General features: G+C 33.5%; 1 protein-coding gene across 1 annotated transcript in view; it reads left to right on the top strand.

Moving 5' to 3' along the window:
* LOC311434306 (uncharacterized protein) overlaps positions 1–16972 on the top strand; it is a gene marked incomplete at its 3' end in the record, with an annotated part of 247731 nt that overhangs the window by 198119 nt on the left and 32640 nt on the right. The window lies entirely within an intron of this gene.

Raw genomic sequence — 16972 nt, 5'->3', positions numbered from 1 at the left:
TGCTCCAGGTGCTCCAGGTGCTGGAGATGCAGAGCTGAAGTGCTCCTGTGGTCTGTGGAGGGGGCTATGGTGAAGTAGGTCTGTGCTCCTGCAGCCTATGGTGTACCATGGCTGCATGGTTTCTATGCTGCAGCCTGAGGAAGAGACCACAGTGGAGCAAGTGGACCTGCACTGGACGTGACTGTTGCCTGTGGGAACCCCTGCTCAAGCAGATTCCAGGCCAGGGCTGCAGCCTGTGGAGAGGAGCTCATTAAGGACCAGGTGGTTTGGGGGGAGCTTCTGCCTGTTGGGGACCTGTCCTGGGGCAGTTTGCTCCTGACAGACGGACCCTTAGGTTGTTCTGAAGTTGTACCTCCACCATCTGACTGTTAACTGATGCCTTGTTCCTTTTCTCTCTGTCTTTATGATATGCACTTCTTCCAAGAAGCCATATCAGATTTAATGTTGCAATTAAATATATATTATCCTACATCAAAAACCACGAGGGAACATTGACAAAGCACTTTCCCAAAGCGCTTTCAGTCTGAGTTCCTAATTTTGCAATTAGATCTCCAGAAACTGTCATGAAATGAGAACAAGTAAAAAAAGAGTCTTAATTGGGTACAGTAAACTTCATTTTCTTCGTAGTTTGATCTTTGGTCACCTTTGGCCAAAATCTGTTCTAGTTAGCAAATCTTATATTTTTGTTGATTGATTCATTTACTGTTACCTTGTTGAGCAGGTTTGTTTTTTTTTTTTTTTTTTTTTTGTTTTCACCCATCAGTTCCAGATTTTGTTGTATTGTGGCCACAGCAGTAGTAATAATAAGGACTAGTGCCTTGTGATGGTGGTGGAGACTTACATGTTAATATCTTGATTAAGGCACTATACCAAATGTTCATTAAGATTTATACTGAACGAAGTCCATTAGTATTATTTATGTTACTTTCCCATACACCCTAATTTTATTTCCCTCTCCACAACTTCTCCAATAAGAGGAGTTGACAACATGCCTTACTGATGATACTTAATCGTTATATTTTTCCAAATAGAGAAATGAGTAGACTAATTAAAGTAAGGGAGTAGGAAGTTCATGAGATGAGCACAACGCTTTGCAAACTTACTAAACTTCCCTTTAAGTTAATATTTCAAATTCTAAATATCCAATGCTTTGAAACTGCGGAGTCATGGCGTGAGACTCTCAAAGGCAGTTAACGATCATCATAAAAATCAGTGGTAACTTTACAGTACAGAAGGCATGGTAGTCTTCCATAGTTGATATACCTTTAGGGAAAAGGATTCAGATCTCATTTATCTTTTCAGAAACATCAAATATATTGCTGGTTTTGTATATAAATAAATACTGGGAAGAGAGTGAAAGATTCATTGTCCAACTGTGTTAATTAAGAAAAAATATCTTAAAGGTATTAAAACAGCAGATAACAAAGTACTGAAGAACTTCAGGAAATTTCATTATTTATTATCCATTTTCAGGCATATAAGACACTCATTTTAGACAATTCTTTAAACATAGGAGTACTGGTGTCAAAAGGTCTCCTAATATTTATGTAGTATTTTGTAACTCAGAGCTCTTATTTACTGAACAGAATTTATTACCAAAATGTGTATTTGTTGATGGTGAAATACAGATAATTTGTGTCATAGAAGGTCAAGTATAATGAATATCAGAAATGTAGGCTTGAATTCATGTCAGCTTTTCTTAATTATAAAGTGTATCTACTAAACCCATTTAAGAGCATTTTTATGTATCTAACATATTAGTTCTGAAGCAGTTTGATCTGAAAAAGCACCGTTTTTATATTTTTTGTAATAAAAAACAACAACTCTTATTTATCTTATTTAATCCTTATTTACCTTATTTATTACATTATTCCTTAATCACTTTCTATGCGGAAACATTGAAAATGTTAGCATAATAGGAGAAGGAAATTAAAAAAAAAAAAAGTTTCTAAGTTGAGACTAGCTTTAGAAATATTTCTGTGTATCTAAGTACATAGAGAATTGTCTTGCATCATTTACAAAAATAAACTTCAATTTAATGTGTGTGGGCAGTCCAGAAGTGAAGTGTTAAGCCCTGAATTAAGAAATCTGTTGAAATCCCTGCTATGTGAATAGTTTCTTGGGTGATGCTGGGAAAGATGCGTAGGATTCAAGGAGTACATAGGTAACCTCAAGAGTAATTAATTTAAATAGGTTTAGGAGGGAAATAATTTTATTTTGAGGTGACACCTTTCCACTGATTAAATTAATGTGCTTGCCAAGAAAATTCACAATTTAGGCTCAGAAATATATTTGTAGCCAGTAGTTCAATGCAAGCAACTGCATTGTGTGCTCATGTTTTTCATCACATAGTAAGGTTTTGCTTTTTGACATTTTTCTGTAGATTGGAAGTGGGTGTAGCTAATTTCTCATATTCCAGAGTCAACACAAAATTAAACAGTGTCGTCTTTTTTGTGCATTGTCTTTCCAAAAAAAAAAAAAAGTATATTCATTTGCACTAAATTCAAGCATAAGTTTTTAATGAATTAAAATGTTTTGCAGTGATAGTAAGTGTAAGTAGGCAGAGTGGCTTAGCAGGTAGAAGTGTAATAACAAAACTCACAGGAAATGAATTTGTTGTTTTATTCCTGGGTGCTCATACATCAAGATTCGCTTATATGTACAAAGGTATGTAAAAGAGCCTATAAATTCTTGGAAGTCTATTCGAGATTAAATGAATTCTGAATTTGCACTTAAATTTCATAAAAGTGTTTAAACTCTCAAATCATTAAGTATCCTGAAGCAAAGACTGCCTTTATATGTATATATCTAAATGGAAAATGGAATTATGGTTTCTGACTGATCTTTTGAGGTTCATAAAAATGCGGCATTTAGGTCTATCATTCTCTCAAAAACTAAGATTTTTCATGACGAAAATGTAACAAAAAATTCTCACTACAGAGTATCACCTTAACTATAGGACTGGATTATTCCCTCTCCCTCCCTTCCCTCCTCCATGTGGTGGTTTTACTCAGGTGGGCAGCAGAGCTCCACCACAACCGCTCTCTCACTCCCCCTCTCCTCAAAGAGGAAGGGGGAGAAAATACAACACAGAGAACTCGAGGTTTGAGATGAGAAAGGTTTAATTAAAGGGAATGGGGAGGAAAAAAAAGAAACAAAAGAAACAATCAGTCCGCGCAGAAGCACAGAGAGAGGGAAAAAAATTATTCTCTACTTCCCATCAACGAGCGGTGTTCAGCCACGTCCTGGGAAGCAGGGCCTCAAACGCGTAGTGGTTGTTCAGGAGGAACAGCCCCCTCCCCCACAAGAGCCCCCCCTTTTATTGCTGAATGTGACATCAGGTGTTATGGAATATCCCTTTGGTTGGTTTAGGTCAGCTGCCCTGGCAATGTCCCCTCCCCATCACTTGCCCACCCCCAGCCTGCTGGCTCTTGGGGGCTCGGAAGGAGTCCTGATGCTGTGCCAGCACTACGTAGCAATAGACACAACACTGGAGTAATACCAGTGCTGTTCCAGCTACAAGTGCAGAGTACAGCACTGTGCGGGCTGCTGCAGGGAAAAGGTGACTCCAGCTCAAACAGACCCAACACACACAAAAAACAAACAAACAAACTATGGATTTTTTTCATGTTCCCACAAGAGAAGGAGGAAAGACAGATTGTGCAAATCCCCCCTTCATTCTCTTTTCTGCTGAGTAGCTATCTCTCTCCTACTGTCATTTCATTACACTTTTCTCCTTGGATAGGTCATGATGAAACTATTCTAAAAACATTACGGTTCTTCACAGAGGGAGAAAAAGATAAAAATGGTATATACAAGAGACTGCACACTTACAGTATGCTATTGAATCAATTAAAATATCTGATATATCATTGTGAAAATAGCCCCAAATCACAAAATTATGATTGACTTAAACATATTTAGCTACATTTGTTTGCTGTTTTGGGATTGTATTGTATCTACCTACTGTTTTTTTTCTACCTACATATTTAAACTGCCAATTTCTTACCTAGATGAAATTGATTTGTGAAAATAAATGATCAATCAATATAATTTTCACAACACTAACTCAAAAGTGTCCAGAATTTTCAGGCTAGAGAACTCTGCAAATTGAAAATGAGATTTAAATCTGTAGCAAAGCATTTATTAGAATTTTATGTCCTGCTAATGTAATCTCTGCAGGATTACAAACTGCAGACATTTTTATCCTTTTTTTTTTTTGAAGCTATCCTTAATTTATGAGATGTTCAGAGAACTGGGGAAGAAGGAGGAATCATATCAAAACCATTTCAAAATATTGAGAACAAGAATCACATTTTTTTTTGTCTCAATTACTCAGACATCATAAACAAAACTTTCTGTTTGTAATTAACATTTTTAGTATTGATAGAAAACTTGGCATAGTAAAATGTTCTTTTCCAGACCACTGGCAAATGACAGAAACAACATGTGTTAACAATACCTTTACTACTACGGAACTGAAAGGTACATTTTCTAAAAACTGGAATGATTCTTTTTCTTTTTGTATCTGTTACTGTTAGATCTAGTAGCTCGTATTAGACTCTATTACTTCTTAGTTAACTTAATACGCTCTTTTGCTCTTCCTAAAAGTCAGAAAAAAAGCCATCAACAAATTGTCGTACTTTCTGAGAACAGTTAAATGATTCATCAAATACTACTGAATCACACTGTTGCTTTTTTTTTTTTTTTCCTCCTTACAGTGAATTATTAGTATTTATTTATTTATTTATTTATTTATTTGCCTTTGGGTGGTTTCAGTTAAAATTTCCCTTTAAGAGAATCCACACTGATTGGACCTCTGAAGACCTCCATCAAGTTTTTCCGGATGCAGTGAGGTTTCTCTGATATCGGAAGTCACAACCACTTTCTTGAAGTGTAACTAATATGCCTTCTGCTAGCATAGTGTGCAATCATATACAAGTCTGGATCCAAGCTTTTTCATATTGAATGTAAACATCATATTAGCTCATATTTTAAAGCATTTACATTAGCGTAATTAAGGATGTATCTCAATATTTATTACATGTACTTAAAACATATAATTATTAAAAGTGGTATGTCTTAAATTACAGTATTATTGTGCTAACAACAAGGTACTCAATTATAGGACACAACATAAATTATAAATGCTTTCCCAAAGAAAATCATCAATCAAAACTACAGGTGCTAATGTTGACAGCAAAATTAGAAACAAGTTGTCAAGAGGTAAATTCAATTATCATTAGGAAAGAAAATAAAGCAAATTAACTGTGGTGCATAGCTGTAAAATGATGCATCTCCAGTAATGGCAGATGGTAATTCTGGGTCTTTTCTGTCAGATTTAGGAAAATTTTGTAATCAAAATTGAATATTTACCAAGAAATGCAATGGCAAGTGGAATATTTACTATATAAATCTATTATTAACCAGTGGAAATGTGGTTGAGAAAGCAGGAAGGAAAGAAATGAACAACTAATGAGTACTACTTTTCATCTAACTTTCAGATGTTTCTAAAAACAACAGTAGAAACATTTCTCTTCCTACTTTTTTCATTGAAAGTAAACTAAAACAAAACATCGTCTTATTATTTTCTCCAGTCAAATAATTAAAACTGTTTTACGCTAAAATGCCTTTTTTTTTTTTTTTTTTAATCCAGGACAATAATGGGAGGGAGAATTAAACTAAATCTCTGCTATGACTGAGACAATAGCAGTTTTGCAGATTCAACCTACTGTCTGTGAAGGCTTTCAATTTCTATTGAGAAATGACTAACCACTAAATATATTTAATGCTTATATTTAATTTCATATGTATTGTTCTCATTTCAAAACCTTTCATCTTACAATTTTACTTGTATCTATAGAATATAGAATTTCAACAACAACAGAGTGAACTTAGTGATTATCTTTCCATTTCCCCCAAATTAGTGAAGAATATTTTCTTGAACCTTTTGAGACCTGCAGATTCACATAGACACATTACACAAACATATGGGAGCAAGAGGTCAACAAAAACACTGAGAAATTCCATCCTGGGATGGAAAAGACAAGTTAGAAAATGAAGAGTTGCAGTTAGTCCTCCCATATGACTGTATGATTCTCAATCATTTCTTTATTAGGCGTTTGATGTGGCCTCATCTCACAGTGGAACCTCTCATCCAGCTGTAGTGAGTGATATTGTTAATTGGCTTAGTGCTTAAGTGTCACTTATTTTCTAGAAAGTAAATCATGTTTTTTTCAGTGTGAATGTTCATTCAATTATTCATTCAATTATATATGTATAATGATACAGATAAACCTTACAGATAAGGTTTTTGTGTGTTTCCCTATATTTCTATTGCTACTTCAAGGAAAAACAAAAACGGAAAAAAAAGCAGGATTGTTTACTTTCATTGGTAAATCACTGTACTTGGTAGGTCAAGTCCTTTACCAATTTGTAATAAAGAAGCAGTGGTAAGGTGCTTCTTTATAAGTACTTTTTTTATAAGTACCATTTTACTTATAAGTAAATTCTTAACTACCTTAGGGGAGAAAGAGGAAAAGGAAAGGTGATTATTGTATTTGTCACACCTCTCACTTGAAAAACAATTTTTGATGCTTAACATTTTCTGTGACCTTAAATAATTAACTACAGGTTAAAGGCCTGAACAAATATGAACCAATTAATAAGTGATATTGACTTAAAAATATATTAACTATACACAATGTTAAAAACAGCTTTTTTACATAATGTACTTAAGTACATCTAAGTAAACCTTAGTCTATATAATTCTTTTTCTTTCTTTAAAAAGAAAATAAAATTACTTTGCTTTTTGTAGTGGTAGTTGCTTAATGAAGCATGTGTAAATATTCGGTTTCTCTTCGGATTGCTACTAGCATACTGTGTACCTACTAGGTGGGTATATCATAATAAATTTCACTTTTCAAATGCAATATGTAAAGTTGTGACTTGTTTTTAAAACTGAGAACGTTATCTGTAGTGTTTTAAATAAATTGTTGATACCTGAAACCTTCTACAAATATCAGCCTATACTTAGAGTAAGCATTTATTCAGTGCACTAATGTTGAGAAAGCTTGTTTAGCATCAGCTTCATTAACATTGAAACAAAATGAAAGAACAACTCAGAAAAGAAAAGGCATCATAGAATTTTATAGTATCTGCAGTTTATCTCAATTGTGATGATACCACTTTTTAACTCTTTGTCAGTTATACACAGTGAGAAAAAATGAAATATTTATTTCTCCTGCCAAAAGAAGAAAGTGTATTTATAAAGAAAATAGCAGCCTTCTGACAATGAAAAACTGAAGGAATGGTATGGACTTTAGTAAATGGAAGTAAATGGACTTTAGTTATAATGCTGTCTTTGATAACTGCCCTTTACCAATTATTCATCCATTTATTTAATGTCCACTAATCTAAAACCGAATAGTTGTGTAGTGATGTTTCACATTAAAAAAATAAAAAAATTTAAAAAAAATAAAAATAAAAAAAAAACTGTTATATTGCTCAGCTAACTAACATCAATTCCCTGCCTGCCTGTAAAACAAAACCTATCCAGCTTTGAGATGCTGAAAGGTCTCCAAGCAAGACAGTCTTGCAAAACCAACGAAAAAAATCAATATGGCTTGATACAAAATCAAAATAAATGAATACATAAATAAAATTAGCCAAAGAGGTCAAGTCAAAGAAGAAACCTTCCAATTACGCCATTAAGGGTATTACTTTCACTTGAATCTTCTTACTGACAATGCCATTATATTCTTGTCTGGAAATTCATCTGTATCATTGATACCTGTCCAGTAAGTTTTCTAAATGTCTGTACAGATCACTTTTCAATTAAATTTGGCATAGTTCAAATCTCATTGACCCACTAACTGCATAAAAATTTAAATCCAGATAAAACATTTTAGTGTATTATTTCATTTATTTGCACTGTAAGAATTACTTATATACATCATGAGACATCAATGTCCAGTTGTTTTCTTGGTATCTTCTGAACAATTTGTACACTTATTATGGTGCCTAGTCATAGTTAACTGTCAAATTAGAGCATAGACTATCTTTCCTTTTTGGGCTGAATACAAAAGGAATGTATTCTTGAAAGTACTCCTAAGCTTTTCAGTGTTGAAGTGTTTTCACTGGCATACTGCTCCTTTAAGTCTTTCATTTTTATTACTCTAATAAACTCTTGTTTGTCTCATCAGATCTCCAGACATTGCATATGACCATATCTTGCTCGTCTGTACAAGAACATAGCATATACAAGGACTACTTTTAAATGCACTGATTGACCAATGCCATCATAAAGGGATGCTTCACAACCTGTTGTATTTTGATTTGATCTTTTTATTTTTGCCCTTAGTAAAAAAGAATAATATATATGTATATTATTCATTTGCTAGTATGATTTGGTTACATAATTTAAGTATGTGGGTATTAGACATCTCTTCCAAATCAAAACTGAAGTGAGTTCCACTCAGGGAACTAATAACATAAGGTTATTAATATTTGTTCTGAAAAGCACGTAACAAGGCAAGATATAGGATGGAGTCATCACCAGGGCTGTGAGACAGAAGTGGCTATTAAAAGCTGATATAATGACAGAGACAATAAAAGAAAGCTGCAAAATTCAGGTTCTGTGATGGATCCATTTAAAAAATAAATAGGGATTAAAGTATTTGGCATCTGAAGAAAGATTTGTTTGAGAGATGATCACCTATAAATGAAATACTATAATAGTAGTTAATAGTTATTGGTACAACTCAAGAGAAAAAGGGTCTGACCATTAAATATGTGTTATCATTGTTCTCTCTGTTTAAGTAAGTACTGAATTGGCCAAATAATTGCCCAGTATCCCATAAAAAAGATCAGCGCATGGGTTGGAATTGTAATTACATGAAGAGTATCAGAATTGTAGGGGTTGGAAGGAACCTCAAGAGATCATCAGGTCCAACCCCCCTGCCAAAGCACGTTCCCTAGAGTAGGTTGCCCAGGTAGGCGTCCAGATGGGCCTTAAATATCTCCAGACAAGGAGACTTCATAACCTCCCCGGGCAGCCTGTTCCAGTGAGAAGAGTATCATGAACTACTTTATAATTCTGTGTTATTGAAAGGCAAAATTAACAATGCTTCTTTGGTTCGAGGACAGATCTTTTAGAAACTGGGAGAAAAAAAAAAAAAAAGTGGAACAGACATTGTTCAATTTGTAGAGTCAAAACAGCTCACTACAAGAGTACAGCAACATTCAAAGAGTAATACCTGAGACCTTTGAATTCATCTTTGCAGAATAATGACAGAAAAAGTCAGGTTTTATTCCTGGGTGTTCTGAACTTCTGTGGGAGTCTAAAGTAATGAGTTTTTCTCAAGAGTTTTTCTTGGTAGTTTCAGGGATCTTTTCCAATTTTCTTTGACCCTGATTCTACTGTTGCCTTTTATATGAATATGGCTGCTGATGAAAATGCTTATTTCAGCTATTTTGTCAATTCATTGTTTAGTTTTTACAGGGAAGATATTCTCTATACTGTGAAATTAAAACTTTATTGTTCTAGAGTTTTCTCAACCAATTTTCACAGGTAGCTTTGAAATTTCTATAGTTTTCCTTTAAAATATTACTAGATATTTTTGTAAAATACACTAAAACATCACTCATTAAGAATTCTTAGGGCTTGGAATTCTTACCTACCGCAGATTGATTTTCTGATCAGTTAGTATAGTTTGAATACGATTTATAACAGAAGAGTTACAACAGTAACAGAAGACTATGGATAGGTCAGAGTTTAGATATCTGTGGTTAATACTACAATTCTGAAAAATATTAATCAGGTGCTATCTATTCCCTAGTTGGCCTACTTTGTGGCTAAATCAATGGAATGTAAATAATAATTCAAATCTAAAGATTGTGCTACAGGTTACGGTCATGAGATAACTGAATATCAGGGCTGTGTTCTGATACTTAGTTCCTTGTGGGGCCATTGCCTTACACAAACAAAACCAACAATTTTTTTATTATTATTAAAACTAAACCAACCAACCAAAGCTTTAGTCTACTAGAGCTTGTGAAACAATCCCCAAAGCCCAGAAGCTGTAGTTCTCTTGCCCTACATGCTGTCCCTCTATTTGTGAAAGTTGTAATTCTGCAGCTGTGCTGAAGTATCTTAATTTGCTGTTCCATACCAACAGCAAAGCAAATTTTACTTTTAGTATTCATCTACCTAGCTTCTCTGCATTTTTAAAGAGTTTTTATGAAAACTGTCACGAATAAGGTGTCCATAAAGTGGCAAAGTAATCAGACATTGTGATGCAAGTCTGATGTGAAAATTGCATGGCACCTTCTCTGTAACTTAGTCTGATATAGAAAGAACGTCAGATATCTATATTAGATTTAACTTTTGCAGAGATAATATGGCAAAGAAGAATCTCACCTTTTCAAGAAGGCTTCTTGTCTTCTTAATTTTTTAAAATACGTGAACAACTAACAATTTTTCAGCAGAAGTACAATCTCCAATACATTAAATTCAAATGTGGTGGAATTGTATTTTCTTTTTTTATATATATTTTTTGTTTCTGGCCTTGCAGTAACGCAGTAATCCAAACTCCATGTTTAGAGTATGAAATATGAATCATGAAAAAATAAAAAATCAGTAATTTTGATTTTAAAGGAAAACATTTCTTCAAAGCTTATCAAAAGAAGTTATATTTTTTCAAAAACAAATTAACTTTTTATTATACGTATCACTCAAAAAATATATTTAAAAAGATGTTTCAACTAACAAAATGAATTGATCTAAATATTTCAAATAAGAATTAAATTGAGACTGACAAGATGAAGTGCGATTATGAGCATAGTCATGAAGCTACAGTCTCCATTGTGGGGTTATTTTATTTAAAGGTAGGATACTGTACATTAATAATAATAGTAAAAGTTTAATTGAAAAATTGAAATGATTACATCAGAAGAATCTTTTTTTTTTTCCCCAATTTTGTTGTCTTTTGAAATGAACGCTCTTCCTTAGTGCTATTTTATACAATACAAATTATTAAACATTAAAAATACAATTATTAAACAACAATGTGAGAAATAAGTTTTATAAGACAGGATCTCTTAAAAAGCTAATTTATTTGCAATTGCATTGGTGGGCATCCTGCAAGCAGGAGCGTACAGTGGAAGTGTATTTGCCTATAGCCCCTATTACTTGACACCGGATTCCTCCCATTTCCTCATTGGCTTGTTACTATGTCCTGTATGTAGTTTTATTTGACCAACCTTTAATTTCTTTCTCTCTCTCTCTTTTTTTTTTTTTTTATTATTATTTACTTATTTATTTTTAACTGGAGAGGCCAATGATTTTGAAACTTCTTGCTCTTCCTGATTCTGCAACTGCTTGTCTTGTTTTCCTTAGCCATCCTCCTTATTTTATCACAGGGGCACCTTCCACTGTCCCCATATCTGCTTATCTTAATGTACCCCCAACTGTTATACCTGCACAATTACTTTTGAATATGCAAGGTTAGTGGAATTTTCCACTCACAAAAAAAACACAGCTTTAATTCTTACAGCAACAACAACAACAACACACACACACACACAAAGAAGAAAAAAAAATACATGCTGGAAGCAGAAACATCTATTTTCTGCACTTTCAGCATTGTCTGTCCAGGTAGAATACACTTATCCGATTGATGAATGTGAAGGAAAGTAAACTAGAGAATTATATCCAAAATAAATCACACAGCATGTATGTTGATAATCCCTTTTTCTGCTTAAATATCAGAAAAAGCTGGTTACATAAAAGTGAAACAAAACAGGCAAACTGCACTTGTAGACCTACACCAATATTTAAGTATTATATAAAGTGGTATCAACCACTTCACTTGATCAATTTTTCAGCCCTCTTGTTTCTTTCCATTTTTGCTGGTATACTACAGGAAATTAAGACCAAATGCTGATCCCAACCTTCCTGAAGTTTAAGGAAGTATTTTCATTATGCTGACAGACACTTTTAAGTGTCTTTCATATAAAAAATAACAAGGTCAAACATTTTAGATCCAGCTGTGGATTCTGATTTCATCATATCTCATAATATATAAATCTGACCTGGTAAAAATTCCCTGAAGAATATCTTCTTGAAAAGTGTTGCAGTACATTTCATCTGTTTATTGCCTTTTTGAAGAACAATAGTCCTTGTATATAGCCCGTGAAGTGCCCATGAATGCTTCTGATATAAGACAATTTTTAAATCAAAAATTGCATGTGTAAATCATGTTTTCTCTTGCACTTTCTTAAAAAAATAACAAAGAAATAAGCTGGAAAAATGGATAATATATCTTTAAATGAAAAATAATTACAAATATTAATAATCAGCAACCAGAAACAAATGTTTATATATCACAGCTGTTTCCACCTTGAATTATTTCCCCCCATTCCTCTCCCAAACAAAACAAATGTTCTATTCTTGTTTCTTAGACATACACCTCTAGCACAGTTAATTTCTCAGACTAGTGTACTTCTTGACTTCCTACTGTTTCTTTAACTATCAGCATTCCCAGGACTTAATCACTTAATCTATTTAGAAGTCTTCAGCACCTGCTTATTCATTCTTCTGCTCCTGCATTGCATTCCTTAAAAATAAATAAATAAATAGATCGATAGATAAAAGGTCTCCTCAGATTTTCTCCAGAAGCTTGAGAACACACAATTGCTCAATAAAAGGTAGTAGACAAAGAAGAAAAAAATACTGGCAAATACTGCTGGACACAGAAAAAGCTAAAGTGGTGTATGAAGTTTCTAGGTCAACTGGTCAAAGCCTTAGTAATTTAGACCATATGTTTGACAATAGTAAAAAAGTAGGGAAAGAAAAGAAAAAAGAGAAGAGAAGAGAAGAGAAGAGAAGAGAAGAGAAGAGAAGAGAAGAGAAGAGAAGAGAAGAGAAGAGAAGAGAAGAGAAGAGAAGAGAAGAGAAGAGAAGAGAAGAGAAGAGAAGAGAAGAGAAGAGAAGAGAAGAGAAGAGAAGAGAAGAGAAGAGAAGAGAAAAAAGAAAAGAAATGGTGAAACAGAACCTTTTGATGAGTTAAAAAATAAAAAAATAAAAAAAAAAAGAAACTGAACTGTCCTGATAAAAGCAAGGATAACAAGGGAATGAGATACTCAGAATATCATCAAAGTCAAAGCAATGCCAAAAATCATTAAACAGCATTTAACAAAATATCACTGGCAGTAAAACGCAAAGATTCAAGCAGAGTTGCTCTCCCCATGAAGTCATGATCTCAACTAGGACATGAGAACAACAAAGGAAAGACATCAATAGTAAGGAGCACTTGTTAGATCAGATATACAAGCAGCTCATTGGAAGGTTAGCACAGCATTAAGGAAATGACAGGTAAAAAGTGAGTATATTAGCTCTGCCGCTTTTAGAAAAAAAAAAAAAAGATTAACTTTGCATAAAGCTAAAAACAACAAAAACTGAATGAACTAGATAAATGGAGAACAAGAGAGAGAAAGGGGGGAAGAAAAATGACAAAAAGAAGGAGAACGGAAAAAAAGAGGAAGAGAAGGGAAAGAGTGAAAGAAGAAGAAGAGCAACAGAAATAAGAGAAACAAAAGGGAAAAGGAGAGAGAAAAGGAAAGGAAAAGGGAAAAGGAAAAAAGGAGGAAAGGGAAAGTAAGGAGAAAAAGAAGAGGGAAAGAAAAAATGGAAAAGGAGGAAGAAAAGTAAAAGGCAAGAAACGGAGGGAATACTGAAGAGGATAGCAGAGGATTTTTTAAATGGGAAAATTAATGATTGGAAATTTAATGTGGTGATATAGTGATATATGAGGATTTAATTAGTATTGTAAATAACAAAAGCATTTATCCCAGGAGCTAGGCAAATTCTTTGTAAACATGACAGGGTTTTTCACTTAGAGTTCACATTAATTTCTTTTCCTTTCTTTTCTCCAGAATGACTTTCCTGGCTGGCTCAAGAAAAAGGACATAGCCAGATGTTGATAGATGAGAGCAACTGTTCTTCTGGTGTTTTCAGTGATACATCATTGTAAATTCATATTGCTCCAACATTCTTTGTAATGATTGGGGAAAAAAATCAATTTAACTTCAGATGGGGACAGACAGAGAAAAATAAACAGTAAGATAATGAAGAACAAAAAGACACGGAGATGAGAGGTTTGGCAGGAGAAGCAGGATAGAAGGAGAAACAAGACAATAAATAAGAAATAAATAGGGAAAATTAAAATAATCTAAATGGTTTTAAACTTTTTTTTTTTTTTTAATCAAGTATAAGAAATTTTTACAAATTAACTGTAGGTCTATGTTTGATATGAGTGTAGTAGGGGACACTAAAATGGAAAAGAAAGCCTAATGTACAATATTAGACTTGCAAAAGCCATTACAGGAATCTTGGTGATTGTCTGTATTAACCAGCAGTAGTGTTTCCATTAAGAGAGCAGACAAAATTAATCTCAAATTCTAGTGGGATCATTTCACTATTTAAGGACCAGGAATTGAATTCCAGTAATTTCTAGTTAATGAAAAAAATGCATGGTGGCTCAGATACCAATAAGATAATGCCTTGAGATTCCTCTATCTTCCTATCAGCAACAGGGAGAGTAAAAATTAACCTCCTAACCAGCACATCCTTTAAATGTTGTGTTTCTAGGGAAATTATCTAGACATCTGGTTCCACAAATGTTAGATTAGTATACTAGATTAGCATGCTTCCGCACAGACAACAATTGAATGTCCGTGTTTGTCTGTTGACATCTAGAAAAGTGCAATTGAGAAACAACAGAAAGAGAAAAATGCACAGTTAAAAGCTTTTTAAAGTTCTTCAAAACAGAATATAAATAAAATAGAATGTTAGCAAAAAATAAATTAAGGGAAGAATGAGAGAACAAGATACAGTGATGAGGGGAAAAGAGAACAATAGAAGAAACAGAGATAAAAATGATGCCCCAAAGCATGATTAAATGTAAGATAGGATGTCAGTAATTCATATAAATGGCTACTTAGAAATGCAAACCATACCTCAGCTTGGCATAGAGTCAGTACACATGTATGAAAGAGGGTCTGAGATCTGTCAGTAATCAATCAGTATTTTATAGTAAGTTTTAAAAAGAAAGAAAGAAAAAGAGAATCAAAAGAGAGATCTTGAATAATTCATACTAAAAGTTTCATTCTGCCTTTAAGAGATGAACCTACTACTAGCAGGAATGAACTCATGACTATAAGGATGCAGACTAGAATTAGATCAAGCTGATACATAAGGCTGCCTGCTTATAGTATAGGCATGCATATGGTTGTGACTATATATGAAGATAAGAAGATGAAAATATATTTCCATGTCTACCCTGGACTAAGCAGAGCCTGAAAATTATCAAGAAAAGTGTTGATAATGTTCCCACTCTGTTATGAGGATGTATTACCAATGCTGAATTCAGATCCTCTCTAATCCCTCAAAGTAGGACCAAATTATTCACTTAACCTTTCCCTCCTCATCAGGTAAGGCACTATCTTGCTCACAGAGAAGCAAAGAGTGATTTTCTTTTTAGAAAGGTAATGGCATAACCACCCTTCATTATCTGCCAAAGCTAAGAGAGCACTGAAAGGTTGGATGCAAATGTTATGATAAATATATATATGTGTGTGTGTGTAGTGTATGATAAATCTAAGAATGCTCCCTATAGTCTAAAAAGGATAATATCATTTTACCTAAACTTTGAAAACATCTTGCAACTGAGACAGCTGCTTTTGTGCAATTTCCAGGACAGGAGGGAAATGAAGAGAAAGAAGTCTTTCATATCAAAGGTTACCAAGGCATAGGCATTTCAGTCAGCAGAAAGTGAACAGAGGTATTCACTGACATTGACACTGGGGTTGCAATGAGAGACAAAATTAAGACTAAATAAACAAACAGCACCTAGCAATGAAGGATTATGACATCTGTATAGAGCAAGCGTGAATAAAATTTAAAGCCACTTAAATTTGCATAACAGGAAAAAAATCATAATGATCAAGTATTTCCAAGTGTTAGGCTCATCTAGACTAGCAGGAAAGAAATAAAACCATACAATGCAACATGCTTTGCTAAGGGTCAGAATGAAGAAGCAGATTTCTTACTGTTTTCTCAAGCACAATTTCTATGTATGCAAATTTAGTCATGCATCGAAATATATTTCTGAATAAGAAAATCCTAATAAACGAAGTCCACAGCTATACTGTGTAACAAATGTTGATTTGGTCTTACTTTAATTGTGAAGATCAAGACTGTGTGAAAAAGTAGTGTTAGAATGGTTTTAATGGCTATAATTATCTTACAAACATATAAGGTAGATATAGAGAAAAAAAATGAACATTATGAATATAACTATTCAGCACTTGATGTGTTTTTCATAATTAAAGGGAGCTATTATTAAAGACCTTTTTTGCTAACAATTTTTGTTTACAATTGACAAAAATTATTCTGAAGTGACAATTTCGGGTGGAGTCAGAACATGCATTTTAACACAGTAAATACGTCAGATTGTATTGCATGTATTTTCTGAGAGATATTTCTGTGCTTTCTCTCATTTTTGGTGTTATATTAGAGTTTCACAATACATCTCAGAGCAGCAGTTTTGTAGGTGTCTTTGTATGTTAGTTTGTTTTTCTTTTAGTTCTTTTGGTTATCATATGTAAAATGAATGGTAAAATAAATTGTGTAGTTGTTAGATGTTGCTTTGAATCCACTAACAAACTTCAAGCTAGCCATCCCTCTCAAAGCACCTGATTTCAACACACCATTGATTTATTTCCTTCCATGCTGAAACATGATTTTTCATTTTACTGGGTATTTAAATATATTATAGAATAAATCTCTTCCATTATTGCTCCAAGGAGTATTAATGCCAGCCTAATAGATCAAATTCTGGCACCTCTTAAGACATGCTTGTTTCCAGAGAGTTAACAACTAAAATAAATAATACAGGTGAACAACATGCTG

Source organism: Aythya ferina (genome assembly GCF_964211825.1).
Source record: "Aythya ferina genome assembly, chromosome: 1".
Lineage (NCBI taxonomy): Eukaryota > Metazoa > Chordata > Aves > Anseriformes > Anatidae > Aythya > Aythya ferina.
The sequence above is the reverse complement of the archived record's forward strand: the minus strand, read 5'-3'. Positions and strand labels throughout refer to the sequence as shown.